The sequence below is a fragment of the Sipha flava genome, unplaced genomic scaffold (assembly GCF_003268045.1).
Source record: "Sipha flava isolate LNK unplaced genomic scaffold, YSA_version1 203_pilon_pilon, whole genome shotgun sequence".
Lineage (NCBI taxonomy): Eukaryota > Metazoa > Arthropoda > Insecta > Hemiptera > Aphididae > Sipha > Sipha flava.
In genome coordinates, this window is record NW_020272799.1 from 246,952 (window position 1) to 267,509 (window position 20,558).

At 28.7% G+C, this 20,558-nt stretch overlaps 1 protein-coding gene across 3 annotated transcripts in view; it reads left to right on the forward strand.

Moving 5' to 3' along the window:
- LOC112682417 (scavenger receptor class B member 1) overlaps positions 1-20,558 on the forward strand; it is a 49,365-nt gene that overhangs the window by 10,252 nt on the left and 18,555 nt on the right. Inside the window, exon 1 of one of the 3 annotated variants that reach the window (XM_025553014.1) lies at positions 6,325-6,704. The exons of 1 other annotated variant lie outside the window; for it this stretch is intronic. The gene's annotated coding sequence lies outside the window, so the exon portion shown is untranslated. Of the gene's footprint in view, positions 1-6,324; positions 6,705-13,493; positions 13,637-20,558 lie in introns of those variants that run through there. One more of the 3 variants, XM_025553016.1, reaches the window with a different exon arrangement.

Below are 20,558 nucleotides of genomic sequence, written 5' to 3' on the forward strand. Positions count from 1 at the left end.
CACACACACACACACACACACACACACACACACACACACACACACACTCACGGATTATGTGCTCAAATATTCGAGATATATATAGCAACGATTCTTAGTTCTTACGATAACTGCAACAAAGATCAAGGACCTCTACACACGTGACGTAATAGGGTGCACCTGACGAGTACAGGGAAGCGGCAGGTAACGATGTAACCTGTTTGAACTCGATATGCATGTACAGTACGACGATAGAACTTGCGAGTAATGCGGACATTAAAAAAGAAAAAAAAATCAAATTATCATTATTTTTCGTTCGTTGTTGTTTTATTGATAACTACAGACCACGCGCGTCTGACCGAGTGCGCTGCTCTTCCCCGTAACGGGCAACCGGTTTTCCTGAAGAGACCTACTTAGTTGCGCAACGCCGCATGTCCCGGGGCTTTAAAAGTGAAGCTGTAGTGTAATTTGCTCGTCTGACCGACTAGGAAGGATTCCGAATGGTGGCGTGAGGTTGCATCAGACCAGTTTTTCTACGAACAGAGAATAGAATATGTATATGGAGGAATAAAAACAAAGTATAAAAAAAAAAAAAAAACGGATACGCTTTCGCTTTTTGTTATATACGAAAAAAAAAGGGTCATTCAAACGCAGGAGTGGCTTGAATATTGTACTACACCCGAGCACCCGAATCGCAATATCGCGATTAATGTTGTGATTAACGCATTGAACGGACCATAAATAATGCACGGTAGTTATAATCAAAAATAGTGGCTAAGTCATCATATTTGAAGGGTTACGAAACGATGTAAGGAACCTTGTGCGCTCAGTGCCAAATGACGAATGTTTGATAGTATAGTTACTCGGTAACCCTAAGGCACAAAGGAAGGTTTAATTGTTATCCTGTTCGATTAATCGATATTTTTTCATTTGTTTCGCTAATAGTTACGTATCATATCGATAAATAAGCGGAGATCAAAACATAAAAGTTCATTAGAATTGTTCAAGCAATCCTTAACGTTGACGACAAAGTTCGCACTATATTTCATAATACACGTGCAAACGATTTAAAAATAAAAAAAAATAATTAACTATAAAATAAATAATAACCGTAATAATATTAACGAAATTAAATTGTGTATATTTCGATGTTTTCTTTTGGTAAGATCAATTAAATTTAGGACAAAGGTTAAGTTATTCTACGACCTTATGTGAAGAAATTTTATTATTCTTTAACACATTAATAACAAATATATATGGGTTATAATGAATTTTCCTCGGTAGATAACGCTATTATACACCTAATACATAGAATGTAATTGTTTTTTTTCCCTATAACTGCACACCACGCAAAAATATCTACACTCCGTATAATACATAGAACTATTGCTAATAAATTCTTGTTTTGTTGGGTCATCGTGATTCTTGCGATAATCACCTATAATATTGTTAATTTAGGGTAACGTATATTTTATTTTTTTGGCTTTAATTTGAAAGACACATCACATGTCTTCAATGTTGGTATTTTGTTAATTAACGAAATATACTATTTCGAAATGTTATTAGTATAGACATACTTAATATTAATAATATATTGTAACATTATTTATATTAATTATATTTTGTTTTCGATTTTTGTACTTGATATAGCAACTTTTTGCCGGTGTTTGAACATTTTGGTATTACATTGAATTTCATAAAAACGATCGAAACTTGTAAATGTGATACAATTAAAAATAAGTAAAATAATTAACAAAACATGTATACAAACTAGTGATGGGTCGAACACTGATTTTTAAAATCGAATTGAACTTGAACCGAACTTAGATTATTTTTTCGAACTCGAACTGAACCGACCTTCATATTTTCTACCGAACCGAACCGAACCGAACCGAACCTATTATGATTTTAAAACGAAGTCAAACTCGAACTCAATACTTTTTATCATGTAAATTGTACTTACCTACAAATTAAAACAACCATAATTATTAATCACTGTTGTATTTTAAGTTTTCGTATTACCTATTCTACATTTTAACTTTTAAGTCTAAATAATTATATTATTTACAATACATTTAAATTTTAGATAATTTCTTATTATTATTATAATTTTTCAAAACCAGTAATGTGCTCTCTCGTGTTATTTTGTAGCTTATAAAATATTCATTGAGTATTGAGTGTAATATGACAATACAATCAGTACATTTTAATAATATATAAAAAATAGTAATAATAACTATAATTCACAAATATAGAATGATTAGTAGAATTTATAATGTAAGACGTAAGTTGTAAACATGTTTTTATTAACAGCACAGCCGCGGTATCGGAATATTACCATGGATTTATCCAAAATAGATTTTAATCTCTACAATAAATATGATAAAAACAAAAATAGCTAATTTATGAATGTAGATACACTGCCTCTATTGGCGATAAACAACTTATTAATGTTTTGGTTGGCGGAGGGTGGATGTATAACATGCGACTGGAAAAATAACATTATTATTAAAAATGGAGCTCGGATGTTTATGACTTTTTTGCGCAGACAGAATTACACCGGAGTGAGATACAAATTTGATTCATGAAGTCTATATTACAAATATGCAAACTTTTTTTGCATATTTGACATTTGTGAGCATACAAATACATATATTGATAATTTATAGATTTATTGGCATATTTATAATATTTTAAATATAATATAAACATAACACTTTACATGATTAAAAACTCATATATTTATATCATTATGTGTATACATGAAAGTCGGAATCGCCTGTCGACGACCATTATCTTATCGCCTATCGTTAATAGATTAATATTATAGGTAAAGGTAAGTATAACAGTACAGTAATCCCTCGTTATCCGCAAAGGTTATGTTCCAGTAAACCTGTGCAGGTAGCAAATCCGAATATATATTTATAGTAATTTATTTCTATCATGCATTTTTTATATTTTATTTATTTTGAATTAATAATAACCCATTTTTTGTGTTTATTTTGTTTGCATATTTTCAATGAAAAATAGGTATATTTGTTATATTTGAAGGCATATATTTGCATATTTTGAAATTATTAAATGCATATTTTAATGAAATTTGGGTCATTAACATCCAAGCTTTAATTATAAATAATGCATAACGTGCCCTTTACAGATTATCACTTTTTATCGCCAATAGTCTAATTATTTCTAAATAATCATTATCAATTTTTATTTTTTAAAAATAACTTTTGAAGAATTGTACAAATATTTGGTTTTTGGACTATTGTGACCAGTAAGTCTGGTTCGACAAATATTTTTAAGTTCGATTTTCGAACAGTAAAAGATGCTCGATAGTTCGGTTTGATTTTTTTTCATGCCGAGTTCGAATTTCGAACCGAACCGAACATCAGGGGTTCGGTTGGGTTCGGTTCGATTCGAGATTCGAACAGTTCGAACCATCACTAGTACAAACGTTTCAAAACACCTTAAACATTAATCGATTAAACGTTTCCAAACTTATATATGTATAAAATAAATATAAAATGTCGTTAAATGTAAAAACAAAATATCGTTGATGTTATAATATTTTATGATTTTAAACGACGATTATAGGGTGTTTTAAAAATAACTCAGGATTTAAACCAGCTACAAGTTAAATTTATTTTTTTTTAAAAAAACATAACATATATGTTATATATTCTCTTCAGGAGAAGTTTAAGTTTAATAGTGAAAAACAATATCGGGCATATGACCCTTCCAACTAGCCCTACGAGGTACAGGCAATTATTCTTTCTATAAAAATTTACCATCACTAGATTATACATTGTTCCATAAAGTTCGTTGAGGACACGACGAATTTCTTGCTCAAGTTCCAAGACATTTCGAACTTTGTTCTGGTAAAATCGTGACTTAGTGTATCCCTATAAGAAAAAAATCACACGGCGTCAAGTCATAAGATTGAGGTAGGTGTAGGTGTAGCTTTGGCCATGCAACGAGATTAGTCTGTCCAGGAACTTCTTACGCAGCAGAGGTATTATTTTTCTTGAAGTATAACAAGTCTTGTTGTAACCATACAAGAATACCTACTGAACTCAGTAATTTTCTTTGGCCTTATTTGAAACAAATCAACATAAAAAATGTTTGGTTTCAACTTATCACACTTCAAATCTAATATGTTAAACCCAAAATTTGAATATTGAAATCCGTAAATCCGAATTTTAGATTTGAATTTCCGAAATCCGAATTTTTGAATTCCCATCACTAATTACTATAGTAGTACTAAGTATTATACCACAAGATGTGATCCAATAATATGTAATGCATGCATATTATGCTCATTTATCATTTAAAACGGAAACTCATTATTTAATTTAGTTAATATTTTATAAAAGTATCAAGTTAAATAAAGCGTAGTATAAGTAAAAGTGTATAATTTAATTTGCACAAGAATAAAAAATTATTTAATTTCCGGTAATAACATCTTTAACCCATTATAATATGTTCAGTAATCCAACATCAACTTCTTGATTTATATTTAAAAAAATTAGTCATATTTTGAAAGATAAAAAAACAGGTATCTATCGTCAAATCTACAAATTCCATATAAAAGTTTAAATATTTTATATTCGTATATTATCGTTATTGTATTTACATTAAATCTTTCAGAAAATTATAAAAATACACATATGGAATTGATTAATTTACTGTAGAAAAAGTTATATATTTTTCGTCGTATTATTCCATTTAAAATTTCATAACTTGCATGTGTATAATATTTTATGATTACTTTATCACTTGATCATTCATTATCAATTTTAATTGAACGGTCAGCTATCTACGTAACTTAAAAAAAAAAAAATACGAATTACTGCTATACTTCTAGTCATTATTACTACGTATATTTAACCATAAAATTAAGAACCTTGAATAATACGTATAGGTTAAAAAAATAACATGAATGCCTACTAAAATATAACTATATTTTACTGTGATTTTGCGTTTTTCTTAACAACAGATAATTTATTGTCATTTAATTTAGTATATTACATTCGAAAATATAATATTAAAAATTTTTAATTAAATTAAATTTTTCTTATATATATATAACTATATGATTATTAACTATAATTTGAAGTTAATTATGTAGAGTATGAAGCTTTGCCGTGTGCTCGAGTATAACAAATAGGCTTCCTTGTCGCGAAATACGAGTACCATTAAATGATGTGTTCCTATTAACTTAAAGTACGCTGCCCACTGCAAATACGGAAATCGTCAATCAATTTATCATAATTTATAAATTTTGTAAACAAAATATTACATTATGTATATAGCATAATGTTTTCGTCTGAAAATACAATTATTTTTAACTTCAATTGCTTACCTTTATATGTAATATTTAGAGAACAAAAACATATTACATTATTACAAAGAATTTACATACCTAATATATATGTATATATATAAATTACAATGCATTTGTAACATGAATAAATTAAGAAAATTCAATGATGTATAATCAATAATAGTTTTCTTAAAAAGTAATCTTATGAAATAATAATGGTATACATTTTTCAACTAATTCAATTTTTTTTCTTAACAAAACCTGTTGAATACGATACAGTTTTCATACAAATATGATAAAGGAGACAATAAATTATTTATTTTCTTGATTAAATAAACTGTGATATGTTGTATATTGGCAATATTTGTAAAAAATGTCATGTTGATTATGTAAAAAAAAAAAAAAAAAAAAATCAGTACTATAAATAAAATATTCGTACACTTGAACAAGGCAACAATAGTTTATGTAATAGATTCTGTAGACAAAATGTTGACCACCGAAAATAAAGTAAAAATTGTTATTCAATTTATCATATTATGTATTGTACTCGGGTTGTTAGCTAACGAATTTTTCTCCGCGCGTTCGATATTCACGTCTGAACAACTGCGATATTACAATTTTTAACCCCGTAGGATGGTCGTCTTCGCTTTTACGCCCGTAACCTACGTGCACATATTTTGCGTTTTATCGACTAAAGTGCCGTTCCTGGTGATCCAGGCTCACCTCACGTGTATACGCTTAGCCTATTTACAGGGATGGAAAATGTGCCATCCAGACGAGAGAGAAAGGACCGTGTGTCATGTAATGCAACGTGCCGTATGAGTGTGTGTGTGTGTGTGCGTGAGCGTGCGCCGTTTTTTTTCTACGTGTGTTTATGTTTCTCACGAGCCACTGTAACAAGAATGATGCGATATTATACGGTCGCAACGGAGAGTGGGAACGGCATGGAAACGTACCCACCTCCTCTCACTGCTAAGTCACATTTTGTTTACTATTATGTATTACATATCGCGTTATCACGAATTAAGTCAGTTTACCCGACGCCGGTTAGGCAGTCAATACAGCTAGCGATAATTTACAAATATCGTCTAGTCCGAAATTGCTGCACGAGTAGAACGTTTTAATAAAAATCTGTTTCATTTTATAAATTTACACGAATCCAAAATTTGTTATTCACAAAAATCAAACGCGTATTTTTAATTTTTTTTTTAATTATTACGTATTGTTTTATTTTTATTTAACTGGGGTTTTTTTTTTTTTTTTTGTTACGTTTTTTACGAGTGCGATTTTCGTTTTGGATTAGAAATTATTTATCATCGAAACCGTATATAATTGTTTATAATGTGAGACCCATGCCGAAAATATGATGATAACGAAGTGGTCATCTGTTGCAAAAAAAGTGAGTGAAAATACGCTTAGTAGATTAACGGCAGCGTTAAAAACTCTAAACACTTACCTACTGTGTACAACATTTATGTAATTTTTTTTTTTTTAATTTTTATAAATTTAAAAGTATATTTATAAAGTATACATATAAAATAATATTTATTTTCGGTCCATTAATTTTATCAGCTTTACTTAAATTAAATATTAAATGTGCAAAAACAAAAAAAAATTTTTATATTATTTTATAAATTCGTCAATATCACGTGTCTATAAAAAAAAAGTATTTGAACCACAATTATTATTTTTTCTACATAATATGTTTGTCGAGATTATGACTAAAGTATTATTTATAATTATGAAGTAATATAAAGGCACCTCATATAGGCAATTTAAAAACATTCGTGAATACAATGGTTACTAAGCTTTCTTTAAATAGTTACTGAAAACAATTCATTTTTAAAATAATGACGGTGGACTTAAATTAGTTTAAAACCACTTGAATTATTTTGGTATTTTTATAAATTGCAAAATGATTATCCTATTTTCACTCGATATCTCTGTTATTATTTATCACTCGTGGAATAATATTTAAACTACGATAAAAAAAAAAAAAAATGTGATTAAAGAATTTCAATCTTTTAGAAGTATTATTGTACCGTTAAACAATAATTCATTAATACGCTTTAAATGTAAATCCTAAACTGTTCTATAGCAAATATTATAAAAATTATTTTAGTTACTGCCTTTTTGTCCACTATTGATACAATAAAATATTTTATTATAGCATAAAATAATACAATTTCAAAATAGGTCAAAATACCTTTTACTCTGCCTATTTAAGATTTATATATTATATTACATAGGGATATAAATATTTTATAAAATAACGATGAGTATTATTTTCAATTGTTTGCACATTACATAAAAAAAAACGTATAAATTTTATAATCGTAAACATTAAATTATATAAGATAGTAAATATATATTTACATATTGTATAACATTCTTTCTTGACCTATTAGCATGCTTTGCAAAATGCAAAATGCAAAATATAATGTCTTTAATTCATATAAATGCAATTACGTGGTATAATAACCAAACGCATTTACAACATATGATAGCAATGAAAAATGTTTATTTTTCAATGTATGTACAGTAAATACATAATTTATCGTTTAGATTATATATTGAACACGTAACAAGACAATATAACGATCATAATATATTCATGTATTGAAATAAAATTGTAACTTTGAAAGAATTTGACAATTTTATAACGATTGCTATTTAAATACGCGATAAAACAGTTGAATTCCAGATAGCAGCTAACGTAAAAAAAAAAGTAGTTTGTTTGTACACCATAGATTCTTTAAGTAAATCTACGAAGTATAACGATAACAATTAACTGTAATAAATTTCCGATTTTTATTGAAAAAACAAAAAACAAAAAAAAATGTAAATTTATTGTTGAGGTCCAGCCACTTTAACTGAAAATGAATATTTTACAGTTGATACTTATTATTAACTTATGCCAGACGATAATTGAAAATACCGTATATTTATACGCAGAACAATCATCCATAGTATTTTGAATGTATTTTATATTACTTCCAATTATTTTTAGTCCTTGGTATCTAAATATCATCTTAAATTTTTTAAAACTCTTTAATTACATCCAGGCAGTCATAATATATCGAGGTCAACTGATAGAACATCGATTTAATTGTATAAATAAATGATTTGAAATTAATACAATGAATGGTACAAACGAACACTATAGCTTCAGGATTAATTAAGATATAAGATTGGTTATCTAAGTGAATATAATATAATTGCAAGCAGTCGTAAAATGTTTTCCATAAAAATGGCATTGAGTTGCATACAAGAACAATAATAATTTAAGATATTAACGAGATATGAAGATTCGCTCTTGTTTTTTTCACGAAATAAATATGTAATAGATTATAATAATCTCACAGAATTATGAACGAGGTGCGATGTATTACTTATACGGTTCATCTGAGTAAGCAAAATTAATTTTATATGTTCATATTATTGTTCGAACTTTTGATCCTTAACAAATAAATATTAAACAAGTAAAATCAGTTATTATCTGATAACAATTATATTTATTCCAATAAATATACTAAATGCAAGTTGCGTTAATGCACTCTGAGGATAAAAGCAATAGTTTGATTATAACGCGTTTTGAACTCTTTAGGATATTCAAAATATAATTTATGAGAGCGTTGAACAATATATCGTTTTCAAAATCAATATATACTTTACGTATATAGTACTTACATTTGAGTACGTACACATTAAATAATAAAATGTTGAAAACAAAACACAGGTGTGTAATTTATTATATCTGCGTACAGCTGTATTATTAAGAAATTAAAATATGGACGTGTACCTAAGGATATTTAAAACATCCTTTGCGTATCTTAATGTTGTATTTCATTCAGTTAATTTCTACGAATCATTACAAAACAATATTTTAAAATCATTACTTCCTCAATTTTCGAAACGATAATGCCAAATGTGATGATGTATTAAAGTCTCGATTTAAATATAATGTATTCGAATTATAGTATTTCGAATACTAATAATATACATAAACTATTAACGAGGAAATAAGTAATTCCTATTTAACGAGTAGTAATCGGCAAACGGACACGAAATTAAATGTATATAAAATTTAATGTTTCTGTACTTTTAATGATCGAACATATATTATTTTCTTGAAATGAAATTAAAACAAATTTCTACAAAACTATTATCACCTTATTTGGATATTTGGATTTAAATGATCAGGTGAATTGGATAATACATCAAAGGATAAATTACAGGGTTATTTTACTAGAATATAAATTACCATTAAGTTAATGGCTCTATAATCAACAAATTCAAATTAAAAAAAAAAAAAAAGACATTTATCAATAATATAATTTACAATATATTATACAATAATAATATATCGTCCAGCAATTTTTGAGAAATTATAATTGTCACAATCCCATTGAAGGTTAACATATATATTTTCAATATTATTATGTAATAATATATTTTGATATAATTCTTTAACAATATACATGATTAGTTTTCAAGTAGTATTTTTTTTTTTTAAACAAAAAATACATGATTTTATCCTATTAATGCCGCTAAAAGAAAATAAAAAGTAAAGTGCGATGACGTTACTATATAGTTTCCAAGTAAATCATCGTCAGAGCACCATTCTGCAGTACGTGATACAAACTTCCGACTATAACCGACAGAAAACTAACAATAACTCATTTCCAGACAATGACCAAATCGGAATAAAAAAAATTATTATAACAATGTGGAATATTAGTATGTATTTGCATTATTAAGTATACATAATATTTTAATGGTGCATTTTTGTACTAAAATCAATTAAATGTATTGGGGGCAATTAACTTACATAAAATAAATCACTAAACAAGTAAATACGATAAAAAAAAAAATCAGAAATATAACAATTAATTTTGAGATCTAAGAATATAAAAGAGAAGGCTAAAAAAATAGACAATTAATAATTTTTTTGTCGTATTATTTATTATTTAAATAAACCTTGTAACTAGCATTGTCATTTAATTTCTAAATTGTTTTGGTACAATTTCGAGTACATTTAAATAATTTTCTAGTAAATTTACATATCTAATACGTTATGACCGGAATTATTTGGTTTACTTCCTATTTCGTGCAGTAGGCATACACGTACATTGTAAATATTGTGGTATGACATTACGAGACTTGACGACGTCTCAATTATGTCGAGACGATGTAAACATATATATGACATTTAAATACCTATCCGGCCTCAAGACAATATTTTTCAAAAATAATACAATACAAACGAGTATCATTCTCGGACGGTTGACAATAATACTACGAAGAGCCTCGGATAATATAATAACCCTGCGGTTTGTTATGAATGAATAATGATTACGATTTGTTGACACACAAATATTTTTCGCAAACCCGCGATTACACTGTCTGACGTAGACATTATTTTACACAATAATAAAAAATTTCCCGATCGTTTCAATAAACAAAAAAATTGACCTTCACACAACGACACGTTTATATTTGTAGTATGTGTCTACAACCGCGTCTCTAGCACTTGAATTCGAGTCGGACGAATACATTAACGTTTGATAAATCTCGATTTCGTTCGTTGAACCTGTACGAATTTATAAATTAGAAAATAATTCATGATAAGTTTTTTCGTTCGATACAGCATTTTTATACATCTATTTCACGGACAGTACCAATGATAACAGTATTATCTAGACACCTTTCTCCGTGATCTTATCGTATTTCGTTTTGGATTCCCCACAAAATAATACAACTTAGGAAGAATATTATTCGTAATACGAGTATATAGCATACGTTCTACTGTACACACATGTTCACGACGACCAGCACTAGCATAGGTACTGTTACGTAAATATTTAATTGATAACTATCGCTATTTCTATAAATTCGTAATGCAGATCAGATAAGGGAAATGCATTGATAAAACTGAATGTAAATTTTTTTCTACATTTTTGATTGCGAAAACGCCTATTTATTTTTAAAAATCTATGACGTACAAATTAAATAAGCCAAATATACGTACCCTTGAAAACTAATAAACGTTTTGACGAACACCAATGCTACAAGAAAATGCGCTCGGCGTAGCAGCAGATTCGTTACAAACACTTTTATAATCGCATATGTGTACAAGCCGAACGTATTATAGTAATCATTTTTTTACTTATTACCGTGGGTATGATAACGATACATTATAATAATCCCAGATGAAACAAAACACAATGATTGTGTTCTGGTTGGAATAACATGTAATTATTGTCTAATAACACGATGTTGCAACGTACGTACCATTACTAGCCATAGTGCGCGTAAGGGCGTTCGATCTGACGCAGATCGAAACATATCTGATCAGATTGTAATTGATAACACGCATATCATTACGCTCGAATTGGATTTTCTAACCATGCGGTTTGCCAAAAACGTCTACGGATGCAATACTACATTTGTGCAGTCGAACACAGCGGCGCGCACAACACGTCGATTTGCGTACAAGCGCGGTGCACGATAGAAATCGACGTCCTACGTCAGGAGACCCGACAAAGGTCTCTCTGCTGAGCACGGCGAGTATATCAAATAATATCGCAACATCGTCGGGACGCGAAATGACCGCGTGTTTCAGTTGACCGATAAAAACCCGGATAACGCGCCGAATCGGTTCGCCGCGTGCACCGTTCCCGCTGTTGATAAAAAATTATATCGTTACGCGCGCAACGTTTTTTCGAGAGGCTGGCATTGCTCGGCGCGCAAAGAAAACGAGAGCGACGGCCGCGAACGGTATATAACAATAATAATAATTATCTTTGTTGGCCAAGAAGGAAACCACGACAATAAATATGGGACAAATACATAGTACAAGTTTATAAAAGCCCATCTCACCGCTGACGTTAACCTCTTATCGGTAATCGACACGTAATACGCGAACCGAAAGGAGAAAAAACGCGTTCGCGTTTATAATTATTACATACGCGTGCCTGGACGCGTCGTAACAATAATTGAAATCCGTTTCGACGAGTTCCAGAAACGCGAATGGTAATCAATGTTAAATTTGTACGAAAAATATACGAACGTATTGATCAACGTACAACCGTCGAGGTAAATCTAAAACATATTTGTATTTATTTATCTCGTACCGAGTCGAAGCACAGCTCAGTTGGACAAATGTGTGTGTGTGCGTTTACGATAAATAAACGTAACGGACGGAAACGCGAGCGCGCACGTGTCCACGGAACAATAATCAAGTTCAACCGTAGCGTTGTTGGTAGAAACGAAATAAAAAAATTAAATAAATAAAAGAAATTTTCGTGAAAACAAATCGTAATTCGTACGATGTAGACATCAGCCATAACGCGTTGTTCGGAAAACTCGACGATTTTCAACGTGTCGGATACCGGATAGCCGTTATGAAATGCACGGTGTTTGTGTGTGTGTGCGTGTGTTACGGCAACCGTCCAGATTGTAATGTAATAACGATAATCAAACATGACGATAATTTGTGACGGATTTTAGAGCCATACAGAACTATTAGTACAACCCCCCCTCCAATGGTTGCGCCCACGACGTCGCTGCAAAACGCAATACGATATAGCCGTACGAGCGCGCGCATGTGTGTGTGTGTTACGTGTGCAATGAGAAAATCATTATAATGCGCTTAGAGCCATTTTAGGTGTGCCTACATGTTTTTTTTTACAGGTTTTTCGTGATTTTTAAAATGTTCCGCAGTCCGCGGGAAACGAAAATACAAAAAATAATTATTATATACCATTTATAATAATAATAATATCGTATTAATAGTTTCGAATTACGATTGTTTTGCATATCATTAATCCTTGTGTGCGTATTATAACGTAGTGATTATTCTATGCAGATGTTAAAGTTGTACCATCAGCTATAATACCCTGCTAAGGTCGACCGGTCCACCGATGACGTCGATACACTGGTACAGCTGTACTTATCCTAAATAAAACGTTTACAAGAAGAAAAAAAAACCCCCGACGAGGAAGTAGACGAATTATTATGATACGATAAAAATTAAAACAGTTCGTGAATCATCAACAATCTTAACCTCTTTACAATAAAAACGAATCCAATAAATTACATCCACCAGTAGTCGATCGGTGACCGACCGTACTAATACGATTTTTTGTTTTGTACTCTTAGCCTTCAATCGTCTTCAATCCATTCCAATCGTGTTATAAATTGCTGACGGTATTTTTTAATTCAAAAAGTGTATATAGAACGTCAAACCATGGTGTCAAGTTAATTTCAGATTTCGAATAATCATTCGAATAAACAATCAAATGCTTCCCATGCATCATTATTCTACACGTAAGTCGTAGAAACTGTAAACTTATTTTTTCTTTACTTCTTATTTTTTCATTATTGATTTTCTTTCTCTAATAGAAAATATCTAATTAAAAACAACTTATAATTTAAATCATACTTATAGTTTATAATTATTTAAATAAACACAAATATTTTTAATAATATTTAATTCAACCTAACCGACTTTTATAATTATACTCATCTAATATATTAAATTTATATACGAAACTAATGATTATAAATCATTATTTCTAATGCCGTTAAGGCTTAATAAATTATTGTATTTATAAATAATTTTTCTAATAATAATTAAAAATCATCGACCTTAAGGAATTCAAAAGGAAAATTTTAGTTTGTAATAAATTGTTTGACTAAGTTGAATTGCACAGAAGAAATTTATACATTTATATTGTACCAAAAAATTGGGTAAGCTTACTAACTTTTATCATTTTTCCGTAAAAAAAAATTTAATTCAGCATTTTCTGACTGTTATTTCAGGGTAATATTCCACTTTTAAACTATAATAATATTGGTTTTATTTCGAGTTAAAATATTTTTACTCAAGTGAGAGATCAAACTTGTTCAAATATAGTAGAACTAAAGCTTAATTCCACGTTGGAACTAAATTTTTAAATCTATAATTTTACATAAACATTTTATAAAATAAAACTTTATAAAGTTTCGGTTTTTTTATGTTATTCGTTTATTATGATCCTAATAGAACTTAGCGTATGTCAAATTTAAATTATTTACAAAAATCAAATAAGTTCATTATGAATATAACAGATAATCTGTAATTTTTATCTACTGAAATATTTATTTATTATTTAATTGTAAATAATCGTAGTTTTGTGATTTGTAGTGGATATTTTTTTTTGCATGGTTCAAATTATTGTACGATTAGTGTTGAGCCTAATCACCTGAACCATCAATAATTAAAGAATCAATAAGAAACATATAAATTAAGTGATACGAGTATATAATATTTTTTTAAATATTTTTCTAAACAACAATAAAATACGTAAAAGCTGGAAATAATAAAACACATAAAATTAAAAAATTTTCTTACAACTGGGTTTAAAAAAAAAAAAATGCGTTTTAACAAGTGAAAAATGTTTTATAAAAAACAAATGTTTTTTTTTATCAATATTATCCCTATGTATTTGCATAATATTTTATCGGCCAAAAATGGGCTATTGTAAACTCGGTCGGAGGAAAAAAAATTTTCGAAAGGTCAATTGTAAACTCGGCCCGTGTTTTTTTCAGGTAAAAATAATTTAAGTGTAAATTTGGTCCGGGGTTTATGCAGGTAAAAATAATTTAGGTGTAAACTCGGCACGGATAAAAAAATGTACATATAATTTTCTTATAATATTTTTAAGAACCATTTAGTATTACCCAGAGGACACCACGAGGAGGCGTTGTATATATTCCTTTTAACATACCGAATATCACTTGTAGATCTTGCGTGTCAGATGCATTGTTAGGTTACATTGTCAGATACTGCACTACAAAAAAATTTGTTTGGCCTACTGCAGATATCCTCAATTTCTTTGCGTTTGGCCATGGTGGTAACACATTGTCGTTGTAGTACTTGGTCCCTGATAGGTTCATGCAGATGATCATCATTTTTCTCTGTAATATCATTATTTATTCCAAACGTTTTTAAAAAAGCTGTACATTTGCGGTTCATACATCGCCATTTTATTTCACCTAAAGCTAAAGTACGAGTTACTTTCGAATATTTAAACTGTTCTAAGACTAAAAGTGGTTGTCCACGTTGGGATTCAACTATGCATGCTATCGTCACGGTTGTAAAAACACGTAATTTCAAAAGTCCAAACGAAAACGAAATTATTTGTCTTAATGTTTGAATATATTTTATGATTAGTTAACTACATATTGTTCACGATAAGATATAAATACCTACATTATATATTATTTGCAAATTAAATTATGTCGTGCTTATTATATTTATTGGTAAATATTATCAGGCCGAGATTACAACCGACCTTTTTTACTATCTGAAATTTCCGGGCTGAGTTTACAATCTACCTACTTTATTACCTAAAATTTTCGGGTCTGAATTTACAACAAAAAAGGTAATCGCGGGCCCAATTTACATTTACCCCAAAAAATTTTTGTTTTTATTAATAAACTTAATAAGTTTTTTTTTTCTTGCTTGTTAGCGATTATAACTTTATTGTTGACATTGTCATTAATTTGTAGTTATGACAAGTGGAAAAATATTTTTATAACAATATAAATAGTCATCTATTAGCCCCATGGTGATCTTGAAACAATATTAAGAAGTAACCGGTTTCATTCTATCTTATTCAGTCATTGAAAATTAATTTAAACACAATCGTTTAAAAACGTTAATATCGTTGGATTATTGAAATATACCTACTACCTATAACCGGAAATTTCCTATATTAATGGAACAGGAAATAAAAATGAATAATTTTTTTATCAAGGTCGACAGCCGGATTTTAAGGGATGTCTTAGATTTACGTGATGTGACGTACGTCGACGTTCAGGGAAAGACGGGCAAATTTAAAACCAACATCGACTAGGGACATTTCGCGGTAAGATTATAGCGCTGTGTGTGACCATGACCCAAATTCGTAATAATTCCAGAAAAACTGGTTAGACGTCATAGTACACAGCCGCAATGCGTATTATTCACGTGGAATTCCATAGATATAAAAACCGCCTTACGAATCCACCGTATAATATCCACAACGTACGTGTGCCTACGTATTATTATTATTGCTCGATGTCGTTGGTCAATGACATAGGTCTAGACGAAACGAAGATGAGTAATTATACTGTATATTCATTTTCATAAAATCAATATCCAATTGATGGTAATATATTGTACACGTTCATGAATACGCGTTCATAATTGCAGGTTTTGCTTACGGCCACCAAAACAGTGGCTTTTTCTTTTATAAACATTGAACGCTGTTACATCGAGGTTAAATCAACTTAAGTACAGAACTTGTACATACTTGAAACGACCATAAACTAATGTAATAAGTAAAAATTTCCATTTTAAAACTTATACAAATTTTACTCCATCATGACGATATAAAGTGAATATTACGAATAATCGCACGTTTCATCACAGTTTATGAATTATTTTAAAATCAAAAATCAGTTAAATTGTATAAACTATAGTGCAACGGACTACAAAACGTTTCAAATTAGATGTAAGTACTAAAAAATTACCTTTTATCCGGACAATGATTTCGATCAAATTAAAACCAAATCATTATCGATGATTACTCGTAAATAATATTTTATTAAATTTCTTTTAAATTTTGTCATTTTATAACTATCCTATAATTTATGCATTCACACAAAAATAATATTTATCACCTATGTCATCAGTTATATTTAATGTACAGATTATAAATATATTAATTTCGAAAAATGCACATGCACGGTTAAATTAAACGAAATGCAATTGAAAATAATGATATTTATTAGTAGTAAACGAACACTGAATGCATTGAAGTTTTTTGACCACTATATTTTGTATTGTTCCATAAAAAAGTAGGATGTGGACCACATTCATCGTTTATGATTTAATTTACATCTACGATTTGATAAATTTAAAAATATTATCAAAGATGAACATTGACTAGTTAACAAACATTTTCACTTAACCAGTTAGTTACATTTGATAATCAACCACATAATTTCAATAGTATTGATAGTCTATTAATACTGATTCTTGTTACAATTTGAAAATTGAGTTTACTATAAAAATATTCTTACTAATTTACTAAATTGGGTATGTATTGTTAACTCATGTTTAAAACATAAAATGTAATAAAAAGTAGTAAATTCGTATGAACACTGTAGTGACACATATTGCGGTTTGAATCGCGGTGAATGTTAAACGAAATGATACAACGCTAAAAATGATCGAAAAAATCATAATTCTTATGTGATTATTTCATACTTTTGATAATTATTAAAAAAGGACCAATTTTATTTTTCGATCTAAATTAAAAAAATATTTTCTCTACATTAACTTTACACTTATATATATGATTTATTGACTGTTTACTTATTGTTCTTGTACGTCTCCTCGTTTTATTTTCATTGATTTGTATTTGTGTAGCCTAGCTGCGAATAATTAAATAAAATAATTCTGAGGTAGATAACCCACATCATATCGTTTCTAACTAACTTTTACAAGTTCAAGCATTATTGACGCGTATTAGACAGTAAAATATGCATTAGTAATGAAGTCTTAATTGATTACGTGTTTCGTTGGTATAGGTATATGAGGCTTAAAAATGGATAACTGTAACTTGGTCCGATATAGTTCTTATTATCACTGTAGAACCCATTGTGTTTCACTGGACAATTTTCAATATTTGCAAGCTACGAGTAAAATGTTATGCAAGCGTATTCCGAGTACTTCAGAGTATTCAGTCGAAAATGGACACGTGTTTTCTAGCGGAGCACATAATAGGGTTTTGAGAAGACATTCGCACAAAAGAATTACAATAAGATTTCTTTCGTTCGGGGACGATACATTTTTATAATTTGTTTGTTATTGAAACCATACATCATATTGTACGAACATTAATACGAATATAACTACAACCATACGACACAATTTCGTTGTCAAATAAATCTAATCCGTTGTCCCCCCCGTGCGCAATTTTCAGTTGTAATTGTATTACAAAAGAGTCATCATGCCAACAACGCAATTTTCATGTTATGTAATACATATTATTATAATTTTAATTGACCTGGTGTTTATAATTTTTTGAAGGTTAATGGAAAAAGTTATTGAAGATCTTTTTATAAATTTAATTGTATGTATGTTTCATCAAACATTTATTGTTTTCCTACATGTTAAACCGTTTTATTTTGTTATTAAACTTAACAATTTCATTTATATCGATAGATTCATAAAAGTTATATTGAAAATATGAATAAATTATAAAAAAAATAAAAAATATTTTATTGCAGTGTGTGCTACAAAAGTCCACCGCGCATATTTCAAACTGATTGATGTTTGAATACATTTTAAAATTAGTATTTTTAAATCATGCTTTTGAATACATTTTCCATTAGTTTTAAAAAATCATCGAGCAACCATAGCTATATATTATAATTTATATGTTATTGGAGCTCATTATCATTTCCTGGAGAAAAAACAATTTATGTATGAACACAAAAATCTATATTGAGTACAATAATACCCGTTGATGATTTTAATAAACAACTAAAGAAACTTGCCTAGTCATAAAAGTAAAAAAACATATACAAATTAAGATACATAATGTATGCATTATAAATTTATTAATAAATGTTAAATTGTCCTAAAATTTTTTTAAAAAAACCACTTAAATAGCAGTATTTTATTCATAAATCTTGTCGTTTGGTTAACCTTAGTGTGTTAATAAACATTAGAAGAACGTATTGTGTTGCTGATTGCAACACAAATTAACACCAACAATGATAAATAACATACAGCTTGAAAATATAAACAATGAAATAAAGGTAAGTACTCGGGAGATAGTCTATTGGTGTTTTAATAATTCAAACACATAACATCTCGGAAAAACAAATAGTGTACACGACATTTCAAAGTATACTTTTTAATTTTTATATAAAAATATAACTGTATTATTATAATAGTCATCAATTTTTAAATGTTTTGAACAACGTAAATTGAACTCGTTCTAATTTGATATTTATTTATATTGCATTTGCCATCATTATTTTAAATAATATGTTCACTGACATTTATTATATCATTCGTTAAATATGATGACAGCAGTGTATAATGCGAGTTCAATGTTCAGCAGAAATATGTTTGATATTTATACTCCAATTTTGTTTAGTAAATTATTGAAATTAATCAACAAACAAAAGTGTCCTTTAATTGTTTATCTTTTACCATCAAGGTTACGTTAAAATCAATTTTCTTCAAAAAGAACCCAATTAATGTTAATATCATATTATTATAAGTGTTAAGTACTAATAATAGTGTAACGGAAAATAATTGTATAAATAATATTATTCACTAGTACAATCTCTTTATGGACATTAACATTCCTCTATATAAACTATTATACCTTGAACTCCTTAAATACAACTGTTACATTAGTGTTATCCGACATATTACACTTCTGCAGTCGTTTTTATAATTTCTTTATTAGAGTAGATGCAATTTTTATAAATAGCCAGAAATTAACACTTATTTTTAAGCATACATGATCTGTTAACAGTATTGGTGTTCAATTTTTTTGCTCGTGAATATTTAAAATATTCCAAATATTTTTTGCAATTTTGTACAAACATAATAATATTAAATAATTTAATCAAATTCCTAGACAAAATAACTGAATTATAAGAACAAAAACATTAATTAACCGATGATAAGACGTATTTTGGATAGTATAGAAGAATAAGAAAGTATTTACAACTTTCTTTTTAATTATTAATGATTGCAATTAGTGGTGTAAACTAAACAAGTGCAATTTCATCAATGATTCATGTACTGCTGATTGAAAAACTAAAAGATCGAACATTTCTAATGAATTTAGCATAAGACAACATCATGGAATTTAAAACGTTAAGTTACTTAATTTATAATCTAAATGCATGTAAATGTTCTTAGAACTATGGTATAAAGTGGGTGATAACTAATATCTGACAAAGTAGTCGTAACACAAGCACTCGTATTGTATACAAACTAGATGCTTATCTTTCTCTCTCTCTCTCTCTCTCTCTTTCTTTCTTTCTTTCTCTCTTTCTCTCTTCACGTAATCAATTCGAAAAATTCAAAGATATATTAAGGCCTATCCGACAAAATATACAAGATTAATCTAAACGATGATTTTACTCGAATTATTGTTTTCAAAGCTAGAATACTATAGTATATCATTAG